This window comes from Triplophysa rosa, linkage group LG5, assembly GCF_024868665.1.
Source record: "Triplophysa rosa linkage group LG5, Trosa_1v2, whole genome shotgun sequence".
In the NCBI taxonomy this organism is placed as follows: domain Eukaryota; kingdom Metazoa; phylum Chordata; class Actinopteri; order Cypriniformes; family Nemacheilidae; genus Triplophysa; species Triplophysa rosa.
This window is the reverse complement of record NC_079894.1, coordinates 1,312,917-1,333,698: the sequence shown is the minus strand read 5'-3', so window position 1 is coordinate 1,333,698 and position 20,782 is coordinate 1,312,917. Positions and strand designations below refer to the sequence as shown.

Genomic DNA, 20,782 nt, shown 5'->3' with positions numbered 1-20,782 from the left:
GATTTGAGACAATTCGGGCAGATTATCGAGAAACGCATCTTTGGTAGTTGAAGTTATTGTTCTACCATATTTGTAACAATGAGTTTTATTTGCAGCCGTAGGCCAGTGAAGCAAACATAATACCAGATAATGATCCGAAATGTCTTCACTCTGCTGAAGGATTTTAACGTCGTCCACATTTATACCGTAAAACAGTATTAAATCTAAAGTATGATTACGAAGGTGAGTGGGTCCTGACACATGTTGACTAATGCCCATGGAGTTAAGAGTGTCTTTGAAAGCCATTCCTAAGGCATCTGTAACGTTATCTACGTGGATGTTAAAGTCACCAACGACAAGGAGTCTATCTGCGGCCAGTACTAGTTCTGATAAGAACCCACCAAATTCTTTAATAAAATCTGTGTGGTGCCCTGGAGGCCTATATACAATAGCTAGAATCAATTTAAAAAGTGTTTTATCTTTAGTATTAGGTGTTGAAACATGAAGAACCATGACTTCAAAAGAATTATATTTAGAGTTCGACTTCTGGGAAATGCTAAGAGGAATGACGTACCCATTTAGCCCGTTGTACGTACCTACTGAAATTGAGTACCTACTCATTGAGTATGCGATTTCGGACCTCAGCTAAATAAAATGACGGGTTATTCCCACAGACCAGGGGGCGCTACATAACACACCCACCTATTACGTAATGGCCATGGACCAATGGTGGCTCGAGGGTGTTTACCGCCAACACGAACTTCCGGAGAGTTCTGTTTGGTTTGCTGCAGCGAACTAGTGAAACGAATTGTCGTTTGGACCAGATTTTGTTCAAATCAGGTCACAACGTCGTTCTTTAATTTCAATACGGAGTACTATATCCTTTACTCTTTAAAGTTGTCAATTATGAAGAAGCACCTGATGGTGTTTGTATTACATCTATTATTTCACTTGCATAAGGGGGTGCACCGTTCCCGGAAGTACTGCAATACCGGGTCGATGCGTGGAGTGGTCGGAGCAAGCCCCTATTCCATCTCCCAGTTCCAAAAATCAATTTAATATATGGTCCCCGGATAGGGGACGTATCAGATATTAAACTGATAAGAACAGATACTACACTTGATCTTAGCCAAAAGGCCGAGAAGCGATACCCACAATGGGTCTGAAGTAAACACCACATGCTTTGAGACAGCACATAGAATGGCGGTAAGCTGTCGTCATAGTTGTCATTTTTATCTCAAATTATTTTTATACAACATTTGACCAGAGTGTGGTCTTTCTTATGAGCATTTGTTTAGCTCTATCTTAGTTTTAAACAGCAAAACCTTCTTCAACAAAGTCTGGAGGAGGAGTTGATATTATAATGAGGTAGTGCTTCTCCAATCAGAAACACAGATATTCCCTCAGTACAATACAAAGAAGCTGTTGTATCACAACACTTGGTAAAATGAGAATGCAAAAGAAACTTCGCGTAACACAGAAACGGAAGAACGCACCGAACCTAGCGCATGTACAATGTTAAAACAGCTTTATTAACGTAACGTGTTTGCCTCCCAGTGGACAAGTAAGGTATTACAGTAAAAATGCTTTCCCAGTGTAGCAGGCCAATATCACAAACCATTAACCCTATTCCAAAGATTGAAGGAATATCCGATTTTAAAAGCATTATTTTACAGTTTAAAAAACGTGTGTTGGATGGTATGCAATATCATGTCTTAACGTTACGTGTTAGATGCTAATAGCAATAGCACCCAAGCTGACCTTAAACGATAGTTTAAAGTACTTCTCCATTTTACTAGACAGGGGAGCAGCTGACAGTCTCACAAGTTGACGAACATCGTTTATTGTAATCCGGCGAACTTTAAGTAAGCAGCGAGTACAAATATTCATTCTTCTCTCTGTCATGTTCACAGCTCTAGGTAGAGATGAATGGCTTCCGGTGGGGCAGCGGATGTTGTCTCGCACCCTGAGCAAACGCGGAAGTGACCGTGCATTGAGTACTGGGCATTGGTTCGTTCAGTGGAAGGCGGGACTTCTTGATCTCGAGCTACCGTGTTGGACTCTCCCCATAGTGATCCCACTGTGGTATTGTTGTTACAAAGACAAATCTTGATTAAATGAACAATGAGCAAAACGTTATATATTGGATAAGATCCTGGACGCTCCCACAAGACTACAATTACAACATCAAAAAGTCTTGCACTCACTGACTGGCCATCACAAAAGTTGAGAAGTGAAAATATAGCTGCTCGTCACAGCACATTTCTGCAGAAACGACGTTATCAGTTATAAGTTCTTAATTATAAATCAACTATATGATGGTGTTTGTATTACATCTATTATTTCACTTGCATAAGGGGGTGCACCGTTCCCGGAAGTACTGCAATACCGGGTCGATGCGTGGAGTGGTCGGAGCAAGCCCCTATTCCATCTCCCAGTTCCAAAAATCAATTTAATATATGGTCCCCGGATAGGGGACGTATCAGATATTAAACTGATAAGAACAGATACTACACTTGATCTTAGCCAAAAGGCCGAGAAGCGATACCCACAATGGGTCTGAAGTAAACACCACATGCTTTGAGACAGCACATAGAATGGCGGTAAGCTGTCGTCATAGTTGTCATTTTTATCTCAAATTATTTTTATACAACATTTGACCAGAGTGTGGTCTTTCTTATGAGCATTTGTTTAGCTCTATCTTAGTTTTAAACAGCAAAACCTTCTTCAACAAAGTCTGGAGGAGGAGTTGATATTATAATGAGGTAGTGCTTCTCCAATCAGAAACACAGATATTCCCTCAGTACAATACAAAGAAGCTGTTGTATCACAACACTTGGTAAAATGAGAATGCAAAAGAAACTTCGCGTAACACAGAAACGGAAGAACGCACCGAACCTAGCGCATGTACAATGTTAAAACAGCTTTATTAACGTAACGTGTTTGCCTCCCAGTGGACAAGTAAGGTATTACAGTAAATATGCTTTCCCAGTGTAGCAGGCCAATATCACAAACCATTAACCCTATTCCAAAGATTGAAGGAATATCCGATTTTAAAAGCATTATTTTACAGTTTAAAAAACGTGTGTTGGATGGTATGCAATATCACGCAAATTACATTTTAAATAACCTTTTATAAATCACCCTTTACTGTAATAATCACATGGCAGAATTCAGGGCATTTGGTTTGGCCAGATTTTTATTTGGGCCTTACATTGCTTATACAAAATTATGACTTTAGAATTAGGATTCGTGCTGCTACTTAAAAGTACAAAGGAAGCCAAATAATTAACATAATTATTGAGTCAAAAGTAAAATAGAAAAGGTTTGATCGTTTTTGTCTTCCGCCCTCACGGTCACCGGCGAGATGAAACCAGCGTTTAATCACATTTTCAACCTCCAGCTCAGTCGTTTGTGCGCATGAGGGATTTCTTACAGGATCTAGAATATAGAACAGATAAGAGTTTTAAGCACGTATACAGATCATCATGACATGTAAAAAAAGAATGTTTGTAGATTTCTGAGTTTCTTACCAATCACAACACTTTTAAAAACAATGCACGGAGTCCTGCCTACGTATTTCCGGTAAAATCTCAGGGGGCGGAAAAGCTTCCGGGTGGTATTCACCCATAGCAAATGTGCTTACCAGCGCTCGTTTTGGGGGGAATTGATGTGTAATAAAGATTAGAGAAATACATCGTATTTGTTAAAATACTATATTTTAAACATGTAATGGGTTCTATAATGCAAAACCTTAGTTTAGTCATGACATGCAGCGTTTAAATACATACGTGACTGTGGTTAGGCATGGCTGTGTCCCGTTTTATGAAGCTTCACAGAGATTTAATTTAATCATGTTCCGAGCATGGATTTACTTTATTACACGTAAGGATTTAAACATTAACTGGTACTACAGTTTGTTGTCATCACTTTAAGAGTGCAGATGTGATCGAGTCATAGCACGTCAGCTACTGAAGATCAAATGGTCTATTCCCAGATAGCACAATCCATCTGGATAACGTCTATTTGACGTCTGCATTTACATCTGCAAGACATCTGCAATACATAGTTTGCTCATCTGCAATACGTCTCGGAGACGTCTGCTGTCAGACGTCATATAGACATCTAGAAGATGTCTGTAAGATGTTTATGATTTAGAATGGATGTAAAGCAGCTCTTTCTAAGATGTTTAGCAGATGTTTTTACGCAGCAGATCTCCAGTTCTTTAGCAGACGTATTACAGACGTTCAGACTTCTCCGAGACGTATTGCAGATGAGCAAACTATGTATTGCAGATGTCTTGCAGTTGTAAATGCAGATGTCAAATAGACATAAACCAGATGGATTGTGCTATCTGGGATGTGTGCTATCAGGGTTGGTGAAACTGCTAGCATTAGCTAATGCTAATGAATAAACGGAACACTGTGGATACTTTAATTTGGTTTTATTTGTACAGATTGTAATGTAAATAAAAGTAACGTAATTATATAAATATATACTTAGACATTTCTGTACTGTACATATTTGTTTCTGTACGTAATGTGCATTACATGTGCTTGTGCAGTCATCCATATCTTTGTTCTTAGAGTGTGCGTTTTTGTGTGTAGCTAAAATTCCGTTGTATGCAGCTGTGACATGACAATAAAGATATTCTATTACCAAAATGTGATCCGTTATTGTAAGCCTGTATATAATAACTGATACAGAAAAACTGTCAGGTAAAATGCAAATACAAAAACTATTAAATACGTCAAACAGATGCTTTTTATTTAAATAAGGTTTTATATTGCAATATTGTAAAGTAAAATATTTGTATATTTAAAATGATTCAAATGAATGGTCTTTATGAAATTCTCACAATACACAGTAAAAATGCTCACTACTGTTTCAAAAGATGTCCCTGTTCTTCTCATGTTATCCCTCTTAACCATTTCTCATATTTCTTGTGGTAAACAGTATGACTATGTCTGTGATCCCTGGAAAACTACACAAAATTTAAACAACAAAAAAAGGTGACAGCTGAAGTATTACCAGACGTCACTTGGTTATAGCACGTATAGCATATACACACATACATCATTTCCATTGCACGCATACAGCATGTTTAAGTATTACAACATCCCCTCTGTTTGGAAAGATTATAAGAACATTTCAGACACCCAAAACAACAAGAGTGTCATTATTATTATTTTACTGTGTAACAAACAGTGTTGTGCAAGTTACTTCCAAACTGTAATACATTACAGATTACTTGTTACTGTTATTTAAAAGTAATCCCTTACCTTGCAATATTACTGTCTCAGAATTGTAATACGTTACATGACTCCTGTATTAGTTACTTTCCCCAAAATAACTACAGAAGTAGAACTTAAAGGCGGGGTGTCCGATTTCTCTGAGCCGTTGTTGATGTTCAGATCACCAAAACAAACACACCCCTACCCCCATCTTTCGCTTTCATCAGCGCTCGGCTCGGCTAATGTCTGTCCTGTGCACTGTGCACCTTACTGCTCATTGGCTACAAGGTTGTTTTGGTACTCGGCCCAACTCAGTTGTCTAAAGCGTAATTCGGAAATCGGTTACCCCGCCTTAAACATTCCAAAAATACAAAATGTCTTTGTATTTTTGTATTTTCAAAATACTTTATGCCAATCAACCTCTTTATTAGACTGCTGATTTCTTGAATTAACTAGGCTATACAAAAATAAAGACAAAAAATACAAGATTAAATGCATTTAAATACAAAATACTATTACAAAATAATAGTATTGCCCATCCATGCAGTCTAATAAGGAGGTTGATTGCAAAAAGTATTTTAGTTTGAAAATACAAAAATACTAAGATTAGGGTTATATTTATTGCTATATTTACTTATCTGAATGGTTTCCTAGGTATTGTATATATTTTTTGTTCTGATGAACTGATTTAGGAAATCACCTTTGACTACCATTATATTTTTTTCTGCTATGGTAGTCAATGATGCCAAAGAATTTTCAGTTGCTAACATTCTACCAAATATCTTTGTGTTCAACCGAACAAAGAAATGTATACAGATTTGGAACAACTAGAGGGTGAGTAATCCATAACAGAATTTTCATTTTTGGGTGGAGTGTCCCTTTAAAAAAGACCCCATGTGTGCTCGAGGCCACGCACGGAATGGACAAGAAACGTGTTTTCTCTTCGCAAGTCATGCAAAAACTTGCTTGAGAAATAAGCATGGTTAAATTTATTGCATTACATATGTATAATGTGTACAAGCACCTCAATGTTTTAGTTCTTCTAGACTGCGTATAGCTGCTCAAACGTGATATCAACTGAGTGATTTCTTTCATTGTGCAACGTGACAAGCACCTTAGTACGAAACAATGGTTAAAACATAATTCGGATGCATTGTCTCATACCACCGCTATATTTTCCCCTTTGGTTGAGCTGAGCTCCCGCGTCCCTCCTTGTACTGTAGCCTGCCTGTCAGACGCTCATTCCCCACACTTTCGAGAACAGGTCCGGTAATGGAGTTGCCAGGTATTCATCAGAGTATGAATACACATTAAGAATCTCATCAATTAACATTTATCCTTAAAACATAAATAAACATTTTGGCGGCCGCAGTACATTATGAAAGTAGCCCCAAAACCCGCGGCTCCATAATTTTTCCCGCAACTGCATTTTCAAAATAGCCCAATTGTGCGGGAAAAACGCGACCCTGGCAACACTGGCACTTACAGCGAACCGGGCGTGGCCAATTGCCTCGGCCCTCGAGCTCCGAGGCTGAAATCATGCCGCGTTACAATACAAAATACAAAGTTCCACCAGCCAGAGGGAGATGAGTGACACCACTCGTGTCCATTCACGAACAGGAAATAGAATTTACTTGCGGGATTTTTGATTTGTTAATGTCTCGCGGGCGAAAAGTTTGTTGTAACGCAAGCGTTACTGAACATGTACCGAGTAAAATATTACTGAAAATTGATTAGTAATGCCTTATACTACTGCGTTACAGCAAAAAGTAATGCGTTACTGTAATACATTACTTTTGTAACGCATTACTCCCAACACTGGTAACAAAACACTCTATAACAGGGTTAACTTCAGGTCTTCTTAACACAATGTACATTTCTTAGCATTAATAAACAATAATAAACCGTTTGATTATGTATGAAGAATAGTTATTCGGTCCATATTTGCTGCAATCTTTACCAACTGACTTTCACTCAGATTTTCACATACTCCTTACTGTGTCAGCTTGACTATAATCCGTCCGGATCTTGTGCATTTTGGTCTTGTTTTCTCAGTGCCGGTGTTGTGTTGATCTGTTTCAGGAGGTTGTGTGATTGAGTGTGCAACAAAATCATTGTGACTTTGTTCAGTTACATCTTTTTTGGGTGTTTCATCGAATGTTACTCTTTTCTGGACTTTGAGTGTGTGCGGTGCATACATTTCATGGAGGTGGCTCCTAGTACGTTGAACTGTGTTTCCATTTGGTGTTTGGATCAGGTAGCTTTTCGGCTCCTTGCATTATTCCACAACAGTCCCTGGGCGCCATGTTTTCCTCTCCTTGTCCAGCACTCTTAAGCGGCTTTCACATAGGACACGGAATGCGCTATGAAACCCATTCATTTCAATGGCTTGCGCCGCACAAGGGCGGTTTGTTGCTGCGTCGACCAAAGCGCATGCGCAGCGGAGCGCACTGCTGTCGAGCTTGCGTGCACGCCGCGGTCAAAGTTTAAAATAGTTAAACTTTTTCCGCTGCACTCTGTGACGATTACCCGCAATTACACGGGCAGCGGCAGCATACCATTTTCCCCCTCCTCTAGCCTCCTCCACTACTTTGAAGTAAAGCTCTTTTGCTATAGAAAATGTATAGAACTCCCGCTGTTTTGAAAACTCTGCCTACTTTGCTCTGGCCAGCGCAGTGCAAATTGAAGGGTTGCGCTGAACCCAGTGGCCAGCACAGCGCATTCCGCGTCCTATGTGAATGCCGCTTTACACACTGTCCCAGGTACAGTGGGGGTAAGTCTCTTCCACTGCATCGATCATGTTGTGTTTTCATCATCGTTGTCCTCTTTTCTAGGTACTGTCTGTGTTCCAGTTTGCCTGGTTCTGTGTGTAGTGATGATGGGTTTACCAAAGAGCAACTCTGCCGGGGAGGCAAATCACTATCGATGGGTGTCGCTCGAACCTGCAGCATGGCCTGTCTTTCTCCTTTGCGCTGTAATGTTTTCTTGATGATGGACTTGATGTGTCTCACATGCGTTTCAATAAATCCATTGCTCTTTGGATAGTGTGGTGAACTTGTGGTGTGTTTTACTCCCCAGTCAGCTATACATTTCTTGAAGGGTTGCCCTGTGTACTGTGGTTCATTGTCTGTCATTACCTCACCTGCACGTCCAAATAAAGACATGCATCTTTTGTGCAACTGCACGTCTGCTTACCGGTGTGGGCATTTCATCAACCAGTGGATATTTAGAATATCTGTCCACGGTAAGTAGGTACCAATGTCCATCAATCTCAAACAGATCAGACGCCAGGTATTGCCACGGCTTTGTGGGTATTTCGTGTGGAATGAGAGGTTTTTTTGGTTGTGCATCCCGATGTTCTGCACAGGTACTGCAAGATCTGCACATTTTCTCAATATCTGCATTTATATTGTCCAGTATACACTTTCCCGCGCCAACCTTCGTGTTTTTTCAATACCTTGGTGCGCCGCATGGAGTTGTGTGAGAATGTTGTCGATCATTGACTCTGGTATAAGTATTTGTCTGCCTTTGAAGATAACTGCTCCTTCTATGGCGAGCTCATCTCGAAAAGGCCAATAACTGCGCAGGTCTTTAGGCAGTTCTTGAAGTTTCTCTGGCCAGCCCTGATGGATGATTTCTTTTAATGCACTGAGCTTTGGGTAGTTTGCAGTCTCTGTTGTCAGAATTTCCTGTTTGCTCGAGAGAGAAGTTTACCATAGCAAGGGTTTGATGCTCAGGGTCTTCAAATTCTGTATCCAATCCATCAATACGTTCATCCAGGTCAATGTCTTCATTATTTTTAGGGTTTGGCAGTCGGCTGAGGGTGTCAGCAAGAACCATTTGGTTTCCGGGACGGTACACAATGTTGTAGTTGTATCCTTGTGTTTTGATCAGCATGCGCTGCAGCCTGGGTGGGGCAGCATGAAGGGGCTTTGTGCATTCCGTAAACGATAGCAAGCATTTCTCTCTCAATGTTGCTATATCTTGACTGGCATTCGGTTAATGTCTTAGAGCCAAAAGCAATGGGTCTGTTTTCTTGCACCAGAGCTACACCAATGCCTTTTTGTGAAGCATCAACCTCCAGCATGAGGTTGGCTGTTGGGTTGTAGTACTTAAGGCAAGCTTCCACAGTCACTGTTGCCTTTAGGTCCTCAAAGCATTTTTGATAGTCAGTGTCCCAAACCCACTGTGATTCACTTTTCAGTAGTCCTCTCAGGCTGTGTGCTTTATCCGCAAATTTCAGAATGTAAGGTGACAAGTAATTCAGCATACCCATGAAACGATGGAGGTCATCTTTATTTTGTGGTGTTGGCATTTTTTGTATACTGTATCATCCACTTTGGCTGGATCTGGTGTGATTCCTTCATCCGTGTAAAGGTTTCTGCAGAAGGATATGCTCCGCTGCTTAATAGTGCATTTGTCACCGTTAAACACCAGTCCTGTTTCCACAGCTCTTTCCTATCAGGTTTATTAGGTTTCTGTCATGTTCTTCTTCATTAGCTCCGCACACCGCAACGTCGTATGCTATGCTAATAACACCGTGAAGGCCCTCCAGGATTTGATGTATTTTTGCTTGTTCAAAATGTAGTTAGAATTTGTGATTCTTCATTAAGCTTGCATCTTCAAGCTTGCATTCAATTTTTGTGGATCCAGACAAATTTGGAGTGATCCATCTCTCTTTGTGCTGAAGGCGAGACTGGAACACCAGTCTGTGTGCTCCTCTACTTTTTGCAGGACTCCTTGGTTTACAAGTTTGTTTAACTCATTTTGTAGTTTGTCCTTGATGTGGATGCTGCATTTACGTGGCGAGTCGATGAATGGGCTTGCGTCCTCCTTCAGAATGAGCTTTGCTGTGCCTTCAAAACTGCCAATTTTGTCAAATTGGTCTGGGTATTTCTCCTTTAGGTTGCTGATGCTTTTTATGCCTTGCTTCATGTTCAGTAAATACTAAATACAATTGTTTTAGACATCAATTAACATTCATGTGATAGAAAATAACATAAAATATTTCAATAATAAGTAATCTATAATAGTCAGGTTTGCATGTCCGGGTCACAGTCAGTGTGAATGCAACAGGTACGTAGTGGCTGTCATCAGTGATATGCGTCATGGCGTCTGTCAAGAAAAGGAAGGTAGATTCAGAATGTCGTGCTTTTCAAGAGAAATGGACAAACGATTATTTTTTTGTTGAAGTGAAAGGGAAGCCAGTCTGCCTAGTTTGTGGGGATGCGCTTGCAGTGATGAAAAAGGCCAATCTCGAGCATCATTACAGCTCGAAACATGCTAAACTGGATGCGTTGCAAGGACAAATGCGCTTGGATAGTTAACACTCTTCGGCGGAGTTTGGGTGCTCAACAAGCCATTTTCACAAGACCACATTCTGAAAGAGAAAATGTTCTTCATGCAAGTTTTGCAGTGAGCGAGCTAACAGCTAAAAAGCTGAAACCTCATTCAGAAGGAGAGTTCGTGAAAGAGCAGAGATGGGAAGTAACGAAGTACAAATACTTCGTTACTGTACTTAAGTAGATTTTTCTGGTATCTGTACTTTACTCCACTATTTATTTTTCTGACGACTTTTTACTTTCACTTCTTACATTTTTACGCAAATACCTGTACTTTCTACTTCTTACATTTTCAAACCAGGCTCGTTACTTTAGTTTTAATCTGTATTTGATGCACAATCAATATTATTTCTTGTCATTGCGTGACTTTTTCAACCTATTGATAGGTCTGCCTAAAAGCCGAAGCGCTGTGTGAGGTGGCCACTAGCCAATCAAATGTAAGAAGGCGGGAGTTACTGTTTACAGAGCAAAGCGGTGACCAATCAAATCAAAGAAGACGGAGTAACTGTTCTCAGATCTCGAGCGTGATGTTCTGCATCATGTGGTGACTCGTGAATGGTAGGGTTTTTTAGCGCGAAAGGACACGATTTTAAATATGTAATTTAGCTATTTAGCTATTCGCATGTTCTACAAACATATACTTCACGAAAGATGTACTGTAGCTCTGTCAGAAGTTAAAGCAGCTCGTTAAGGTAAGCGCATTATTGTTGTTCATTAGTATGTATGAATTGAATTTTTTGCTATCGTGGTGTGTGCGTTAAGTTCATGAACGAGTGAAAAATACCTGCTCATTGCGTTGCTTTCGATGAACTAATTATAGTGGGCACTTTTGCACAAAAATGCGCTAATTTCCTGATTGCCATTTGAAGTGGTTTCTGGACATATCCTATTAGTCTTATTTTCTAATTTTCTTTATGCATTTGCCTTGTTTGATCTGTTTGATCTATTTTCCTGATTGTTATTATATTTTTTCATCTTGTCATGATTAAAATGATAAGGAAATAAAAAACGATCCTTATCAACGTTGATTGACATTGCAATAAAATACTATCACATTATTTTGGAAGTTAAAATTTGGGGCTGGTTTTTGTTGTTTTAGTGAGCCTTTGGGCTGGAAATCATCCACCTAATCTAGCAACACTGACATCATTTTTAATGTTGAACGAGTGTAACGTACAATGTAAGAGGCTAAACATTTAATATTTTAAAGCGAGGCATAATTTCAAGAAGTGTGTTTAACCAATCGAGAAAATTGACTTGCCTAATTAATTATCTCTTTATTTCTCAGTTTTCTCTTTTTGACAAGATCTCTCAAGTGTCTACAACCTTTGTATAATGATATGTCCATGAATGGTCTGTGCTTAAAATTTAAAGGGACAGTTAATCTAAAATTGAAAGCAGTGAAATTCTGTTATAAAATGTTTTGACAATCACAGTACCAAACAGTCATTTCCTGGCTATTACGCATCGCAGACATAGGCTAGTAGTCTAAGAAGCTGCCACGGACCAAGGCGGAAGGCAACACAAAGAATAGCTAAAATTATGGTTGAGAACTTGAGACAAAGGGAATTCTGTCACAATTATTATCAATACGCTTGTCCTTTACACTCTTATCTTACATCATAATTGTATTATACATTTGTGTTTTTTTCCACTAGGTAGTGGCAAATAGATTTATTCCATCAGTCTTTTTTATGCTTGTGTAGTTGTGAGGTACGAGCGTGACTCTAAAACAGGTAGTAGTATTGGCTACTTTTTACTTAAGTACATTTTAGAGCCCATACTTTATACTTTTACTTGAGTAAACAAGTTTAGTCAGTACTTCAACTTTTACTTGAGTAAACAAGTTTAGTCAGTACTTCAACTTTTACTTGAGTAAACAAGTTTAGTCAGTACTTCAACTTTTACTTGAGTACTTTTAAACATGAGTATCTGTACTTCTACTTAAGTAAAGGATGTGCGTACTTTTGCCATCTCTGTGAAAGAGTGCCTTGTTGCCGCTGCTAGTACCAGACAAAGTGAAACTCTTCCAAAGTGTCAGTTTATCTCGAAGAACTGTTTCAGAACGAATTACTGATATGTCACAAGACATTGAGACAACACTGAAGGACACCGCCAAAAAACTTGAGTATCATACATCAAGAGAGTCTGTGTGCACATTCCCTGAAGCTTCAAAGTGTAATGACAACTGTCGTTTCCACCATAAATTTCATCAAAAGCAGAGGGCTAAACAGCTGCCAGTTTACAGAGTTACTGTGATCTTGAGTCTGAGTACGGAGATCTGGTTTACCATTGTGCGATGGCTGAGTCGCGCAGATATGCTTGCACGGTTTTACAATCTGAGGGAAGAAGTAAAACAATTCATGGAGATTAAGGGAAAAACGGTTGTGGAACTCAGTGATGCCAAGTGGCTGTGTGATTCAGCCTTTATGGTGGACATAACCAAGTACCTGTCAGAGCTGAACGTTAAGCTCCAAGGTCCAAATCAGCTTCTCAGCTATCTGCTTTCAAACGTGAAATCATTTGAAGCAAAATTAAATTGCAACTGGAAAGGGGTAACACTGTGCATTTTCCTACTTTGCAAGAACAAAAGCCTGCTGTCACAGATGAATATGCTGGTGAGTGTGCAAAACTGCATCAGGCATTTGGAGAGAGGTTTGAGGACATGAAAAGTAAACGAAAGGAACTGAAGATATTTACTACGCCATTTAATGTGGAACCATCTGATGTACCTGACAACCTGCAACATGAAAAAGTTGAGCTACAAAGCAATGACGAGCTCAAAGCTAAGTACAACAACCTCCCTCTGCTCGAGCTCTATAAACTGTATGTACGTTCTGAGGATTTTCCCATTTTCCCAAAGAGAAGCAGTTCCAACCGTCACATTAGAGAGGTTAGTGATATATGTGTTCAGTATTTTAGTATGTAGTAATTTAGTATGGCCCTTAAGGGATGTTGTAAAAATGTAAATGGCCCTTGATAGGATAAAGGTTCCCCACCCCTGCTTTAGATGTTCCATGCTCTGTGGTAATGCACCATACATCTGTTTGAATGAGCGCAGTGGTAGTGTGTTCCCTGAAGCGTGTATCCATGTCCTTTCAGGTGGGGTGGTTTGACATTCAGAGTTGTGTAAGCTTCATCTCTGGGTTGTTTTACGTGGATGCTGTGCAGACATTTTTTTGCCTGATAGTGATCGAGTAAACATGTTTTTGGTATGCATACTCATCATCATCCTTAGTGCAATCCACAGTGTTGATGTTGGGCTCTTGATGTTTGTGGTCTTTTCTTTGGTTGGAGTGGCCTTGGTATTTGTAGCGTGTTCGTGAATTACTCCTTCTGTGCTGGCTGGATGGCTGTCTCTGTCGTCTGCTCTTCTTACAGCATCTTGCCCAATGACCTCTGTTGCCACACATTGAGCTTGTATCGTTGTATGCAGGACACTGCCTTGGCTTGTGATTCATATCACAGTTCTGACATGTTCGTCCTCTTCCTACAGCATGGACTTTTCCTGTGTGTGACAAGCTGGGCGCAAGTATTTGTTCATTTTGAGCTGTTAAGGCATCATACTTCCTTCCTTCTGCTAGTACATCAGCAATGGGATAGCCTTTAGGCTTACTGTAGAGGTAACTTCTTAATGCATCAAAGGGTGTGCTGGCAATAATAAGCTCAACCAATCGTTCATTAAGCTCTTCATGTCGTGATCCCAGTCTTGTCTGTGCTTTGTGTCTCCTGTGGGTGTGTGTTGTTTTGTCGAACACGTGGAGTGCCGTTTTGACAGCTCTACACATGTCCGGTGTCTGCGTCACTCGCCCCACCCCCGTGTCTCCCCGCCAGGCTTTCCCCTCACCAGGTTTCCCGGTAGTCTGGTTCCCATAATGAGGAACCAGTAGTCTCCCCTGGTTCCTCATTATGTTTCACCTGTAATTCATTCCCGTCTTTAGATCCCCTCTATTTAATCCCTTTTGTCCTCTTGTCTTGTGTCAGACCGTTGTTTATTGTTCACGTCGCTGGCCGTTCCTAGTCTGGTTATCATAGTTAGTTTTTTATAGTCCTAGACCTAGTCCTAGTCTTGATTTATTTTTATTTTTTTGTTGTTCTCTTAGTTTGGATTTGTTACCCTTAGTTGCTCTCTTGGACACTCCCCTTGTTTTAGTCTCCAGTGCCGCTTCGCATCGTGCCACAACACCCTTAGCTGTTATAAAATGCACTGTAACCCACTGCTTCTTGAGGCTTATTGCTTTATTAGACGATGTGGCAGTTCGTTTTACCGCTGCCACCATGAAGTATTACCAGACGTCATGCAGCTTGGTTAAGAACGTGTTTACTTAGCATGAATTCACATATAGCATACACACACATACATCATTTCCGGTGCACCCATACAGCGTGTTTACGTATTATAACAACAGCTATCCTTTAGTGTGTCCTGCTCCTAAACTTTGTGGCTTCTCTGACTTCATCATAATTCTGAAACATGTCGTCCTCTCGCTGATCTCCTCTGTCATCTGATTCTGACTGGTAACTGAGAAAACACATATAGCCTAGTATTAATGATTTAGAAATCACACTCGTAACATAACAATGGGAGTTAAGTGAGAACGTTATCATTTATTAAAAAACATCAAAATTTAAGTTACTGTCATCAACTTAAGGTGAATTATGTAACATAACAAATTAAAAACCGATTCAGTATTTAAACAATATTTATACCTTTTAAAAGCCAAGAGATGTCTGTTTCTTTACAGCAAACCTGCATATCAGAGCCATACGACATGTAAATAAATGTGTCTTACCAGGAACTGTGTTATTGATATCTGGTCAGATTCATACAAATTTGTTGTTTAAAGGTAAAGATATTTAAATACTGAAAATCGTTGATAACTCGGTGTAAAGATGATGTCATTCAGTGTTATCCAGTCTTAACGTTACGTGCTAGATGCTAATAGCAATAGCATCCAAGCTGTCCATGTAGTTTTAAACGTATAGTTTAAAGTACTTCTCCATTTTACTAGACGGGGAGCAGCTGACAGTCTCACAATGTTGACGAACATCGTTTATTGTAATCCGGCGAACTTTAAGTAAGCAGCGAGTACAAATATTCATCTTCTCCTCTGTCATGTTCACAGCTCTAGGTAGAGATGAATGGCTTCCGGTGGGGCAGCGGATGTTGTCTCGCACCCTGAGCCGAAACGCGGAAGTGACCGTGCATTGAGTTTACTGGGGATTGGTTCGTTCAGTGGAAGGCGGGACTTCTTGATCTCGAGCTACCGTGTTGGACTCTCCCCATAGTGATCCCACTGTGGTATTGTTGTTACAAAGACAAATCTTGATTAAATGAACAATGAGCAAAACGTTATATATTGGATAAGATCCTGGACGCTCCCACAAGACTACAATTACAACATCAAAAAGTCTTGCACTCACTGACTGGCCATCACAAAAGTTGAGAAGTGAAAATATAGCTGCTCGTCACAGCACATTTCTGCAGAAACGACGTTATCAGTTATAAGTTCTTAATTATAAATCAACTATATGATGGTGTTTGTATTACATCTATTATTTCACTTGCATAAGGGGGTGCACCGTTCCCGGAAGTACTGCAATACCGGGTCGATGCGTGGAGTGGTCGGAGCAAGCCCCTATTCCATCTCCCAGTTCCAAAAATCAATTTAATATATGGTCCCCGGATAGGGGACGTATCAGATATTAAACTGATAAGAACAGATACTACACTTGATCTTAGCCAAAAGGCCGAGAAGCGATACCCACAATGGGTCTGAAGTAAACACCACATGCTTTGAGACAGCACATAGAATGGCGGTAAGCTGTCGTCATAGTTGTCATTTTTATCTCAAATTATTTTTATACAACATTTGACCAGAGTGTGGTCTTTCTTATGAGCATTTGTTTAGCTCTATCTTAGTTTTAAACAGCAAAACCTTCTTCAACAAAGTCTGGAGGAGGAGTTGATATTATAATGAGGTAGTGCTTCTCCAATCAGAAACACAGATATTCCCTCAGTACAATACAAAGAAGCTGTTGTATCACAACACTTGGTAAAATGAGAATGCAAAAGAAACTTCGCGTAACACAGAAACGGAAGAACGCACCGAACCTAGCGCATGTACAATGTTAAAACAGCTTTATTAACGTAACGTGTTTGCCTCCCAGTGGACAAGTAAGGTATTACAGTAAAAATGCTTTCCCAGTGTAGCAGGCCAATATCACAAACCATTAACCCTATTCCAAAGATTGAAGGAATATCCGATTTTAAAAGCATTATTTTACAGTTTAAAAAACGTGTGTTGGATGGTATGCAATATCATGTCTTAACGTTACGTGTTAGATGCTAATAGCAATAGCACCCAAGCTGACCTTAAACGTATAGTTTAAAGTACTTCTCCATTTTACTAGACGGGGAGCAGCTGACAGTCTCACAATGCTGACGAACATCATTTATTGTAATCCGGCGAACTTTAAGTAAGCAGCGAGTACAAATATTTTTCTTCTCCTCTGTCATGTTCACAGCTCTAGGTAGAGATGAATGGCTTCCGGTGGGGCAGCGGATGTTGTCTCGCACCCTGAGCCTAAACGCGGAAGTGACCGTGCATTGAGTTTACTGGGCATTGGTTCGTTTAGTGGAAGGCGGGACTTCTTGATCTCGTGTTGGTCTCTCCCCATAGTGATCCCACTGTGGTATCCCTGATTGCAATAGACTTCGGGGCGGATCCGCCTTCAAGTCGCCTGGTCCGCTGTACTCTCAGATTCAATTCGGCCACACGCACAGAATATGCCCCGCCTCCGCCCAACGCACTGTCAACTCGCGGACTCGCAACTGACGCTGGGCGAATTCTCTGACCGAACGCGCCTTTTTTAAACCGTCACAGTCACTTAATCCATCTCCTCACACAGTGGAAACGCTGGAGCTGGCAGGTCGGTGAGGACGGAACACGGTAAGAATAGTTAAAATATGCTTTATTTGTACAGTTACGTAGCCAGTAACATTACTGTTGATTGCTTTGCTTGATGTTTTTAATTCTGAAGTGATTTTTGCAAGCCAAGTTTCAGCACATTGTCATTAGCTTTTTGAGTAAAATCTTTTTGGACAGAATGTCTTTATCTCTCTAGGAGGTGGGGTGATTCAATCGGATTTTAATCCAACCCTGAGCGCATGTTTTCTCCCCTTTCCAGTAAAATAGCAGGCGAGATAAACTGACGTTAGGCCTAACGTTAACGTTACCTGTTTTTTTTACACTGAACTTCTGGTATAGTTTGAGTCTTTTGTTAATATTTTGACATATATTCTCCACCTCCCCATGTAATGTTGTTTCAGATCATTTTCATATCATATTAAATCTTAAAATACTGTGCGTGTGTGTGCGCGCGCGTGTGTGTTCTGTTGTGTGTGTGTTATTTTGCAGCTTACAGCTCATTCAAGTGCCACTGGTCTTGCAGTATTTCATCTTTTCCAAACAACCGAGTAAAGTAAGATTTTATACTGTTTTAAACTTGATTTAGCCAGCTATTTTGTCAAAATACTAATAATGGTCCACACTACAGATTTTAACATGCAATAAATGTGCAGTTTCAAAAGATTCATACCAATAATTTAAAGTTAAAAGTTTTTAGGTTTATAAACTACTTCGTAGTTTAAAAACCCACTTGTATCAGTAAACTTTAGTTCTGGTAGACTAATTATTTCATGTCATATTAAGATATTAAATCATATTAAGATACTGTGCGTGTGTGTTCTCTTGCAGTTTACAGCTCATTCAAGTGCCACTGGTCTGTTTTTGGAGAATTTCATCTTTAAGGTGCGTATGTAAACTTTGCCTACAGACTTAAAAAGAACACGGAGGTTCACAACTCGCATGCAGTTCTGTTTATTAACGGCTAGAGCTCCAAAAGTTACATAGTGTACCTATAAATGTCAGATTGTACACTCTTGTTTTTAAAGACAGTGGTTATGTGTATCCTTAAAAAAAACTGGTATCTCCTATGTGATTTCATGAATTTGTTTAATGAAATTTTGCTTGTGTATCACAGGTGCTGTGAGAAAGAGCCATGTCTCCCGTGCCACCACTGATGATGACATTACAAAACACGTAATACGGTGGTTCAACTTGGCAGCAGATAGGGGAAACTCAAGGAGCCGTCCCACTGTCAGCACCCACCAGTAGCGTTTTGGTGTTTCACTGTTAACTTCTGTGTTTTGAAGTGTTCGTTTAACAGTTAAGTAGTAACAGTTGAGATAAAGTTTACTACTTTAAATAGTTTTGTTTCTATTCATCTTCAAAAAACCCAATTTCCACACAAAAAAATAAGCAGTGCAACATTAATAAGAATAAATGTTTCTTGAGCTACATTAAAAAGTGTTCTTTTTCATTAAATAAAAAATGTTCTTTGGACAATTTATGGTTGCATTTCATTTTCTGTAATACCTATTAATTGTATACATAAATAATTGTTACTGGCTAAAATGGCTGAATTTTGATTAACAAGTTTTGAATGATTTCATCATGTTTTATTAATAAAGGCAGGCATATTAAATATTATAGAGCAATCCAGTCTATCCAATGTCGGTCCATTAGATTTGAAATATTTCTTTAGCTAGTTTTGGCCAGAATACTAGTTTTAAATGAGGGATCTGAAAGGTATCCAGACAGAATGACCAGATCGGATCCGTGGCGGATCAGCTGCTTTATCAGCGGATACAGGGCGGGTCTGGTCCGGATCCGCAATCCTTATTTGTTCCGGATCCGCTGCGCCGTGCAAGTGGACTCCGTTCCGGACCCGTTTTGCGCATCCGTTCCGGAGCTTGTGACACTTCCGGGGCGGATCCGTTCCGGAGTCAGTTGCTATCTGGGATTGTTGTTACAACGACAAATCTTGATTAAATGAACAATGAGCAAAACGTTATATATTGGATAAGATCCTGGACGCTCCCACAAGACTACAATTACAACATCAAAAGGTCTTGCACTCATTGACTGCCCATTGCAAAAATAATTTATTAGTTTAGAAGTGTAAATATAGCTGTTTGTCAAAACACACTTCTGCGGAAACACCTTTCCCCAGTTGCAAATTTTTAACTATAAATCTACTACTTCATGGTGTTTGTATAACATCTATTATTTCACTTGCATAAGGGGGTGCACCGTTCCCGGAAGTACTGCAATACCGGGTCGATGCGTGGAGTGGTCGGAGCAAGCCCCTATTCCATCTCCCAGTTCCAAAAATCAATTTAATATATGGTCCCCGGATAGGGGACGTATCAGATATTAAACTGATAAGAACAGATACTACACTTGATCTTAGCCAAAAGGCCGAGAAGCGATACCCACAATGGGTCTGAAGTAAACACCACATGCTTTGAGACAGCACATAGAATGGCGGTAAGCTGTCGTCATAGTTGTCATTTTTATCTCAAATGGTTCTTATACAACATTCGACCAGAGTGTGGTCTTTCTTATGAGCATTTGTTTAGCTCTATCTTAGTTTTAAACAGCAAAACCTTCTTCAACAAAGTCTGGAGGAGGAGTTGATATTATAATGAGGTAGTGCTTCTCCAATCAGAAACACAGATATTCCCTCAGTACAATACAAAGAAGCTGTTGTATCACAACACTTGGTAAAATGAGAATGCAAAAGAAACTTCGCGTAACACAGAAACGGAAGAACGCACCGAACCTAGCGCATGTACAATGTTAAAACAGCTTTATTAACGTAACGTGTTGCCTCCCAGTGGACAAGTAAGGTATTACAGTAAACATGCTTTCCCAGTGTAGCAGGCCAATATCACAAATCATTAACCCTATTCCAAAAATTGAAGGAATATCCGATTTTAAAAGCATTATTTTTACAGTTTAAAAACCGTGTGTTGGATGGTACGCAAATTACATTTTAAATAACCTTTTATAAATCACCCTTTACTGTAATAATCACATGGCAGAATTCAGGGCATTTGATTTGGCCAGATTTTTATTTGGGCCTTACATTGCTTATACAAAATTATGACTTTAGAATTAGGATTCATGCTTCTACATAAAGGTACAAAGGAAGCCAAATAATTCATACAATTATTGAGTCAAAAGTAAAACAGGAAAGGTGTCAGAAAATAAAACATTCAAGCACTTTTAAAAACTACAACAAAAAATACATCACTTCACTAAAGGGCAGAAAGCATGCTGGGTTCATTTTAAACCAGTAAATTGGGTTGCTCAATGT

At 39.7% G+C, this 20,782-nt stretch overlaps 1 long non-coding RNA gene and 4 other non-coding genes across 6 annotated transcripts; 1 reads left to right on the top strand and 4 right to left on the bottom strand.

The window, feature by feature from the left end:
* Positions 1-937: 937 nt before the first annotated feature.
* Positions 938-1,128, bottom strand: LOC130555156 (U2 spliceosomal RNA). Its single transcript, XR_008963080.1, has one exon. It is a non-coding gene; the product is annotated as a U2 spliceosomal RNA (small nuclear RNA).
* A 1,206-nt stretch (positions 1,129-2,334) lies between these two features.
* LOC130555155 (U2 spliceosomal RNA) lies at positions 2,335-2,525 on the bottom strand. Its single transcript, XR_008963079.1, has one exon. It is a non-coding gene; the product is annotated as a U2 spliceosomal RNA (small nuclear RNA).
* Positions 2,526-16,127: 13,602 nt separating this feature from the next.
* Positions 16,128-16,318, bottom strand: LOC130555154 (U2 spliceosomal RNA). Its single transcript, XR_008963078.1, has one exon. It is a non-coding gene; the product is annotated as a U2 spliceosomal RNA (small nuclear RNA).
* Positions 16,319-17,320: 1,002 nt separating this feature from the next.
* LOC130554259 (uncharacterized) lies at positions 17,321-18,721 on the top strand. Of its 2 annotated transcripts, XR_008962957.1 has the most exons (4): positions 17,321-17,508; positions 17,977-18,040; positions 18,316-18,369; positions 18,602-18,721. It is a non-coding gene; the product is annotated as an uncharacterized LOC130554259 (long non-coding RNA). The 2 variants fall into 2 exon arrangements; XR_008962956.1 differs by lacking the exon at positions 17,321-17,508 and having other exon boundaries at positions 17,890-18,040.
* A 981-nt stretch (positions 18,722-19,702) lies between these two features.
* LOC130555153 (U2 spliceosomal RNA) lies at positions 19,703-19,893 on the bottom strand. Its single transcript, XR_008963077.1, has one exon. It is a non-coding gene; the product is annotated as a U2 spliceosomal RNA (small nuclear RNA).
* Positions 19,894-20,782: the final 889 nt, after the last annotated feature.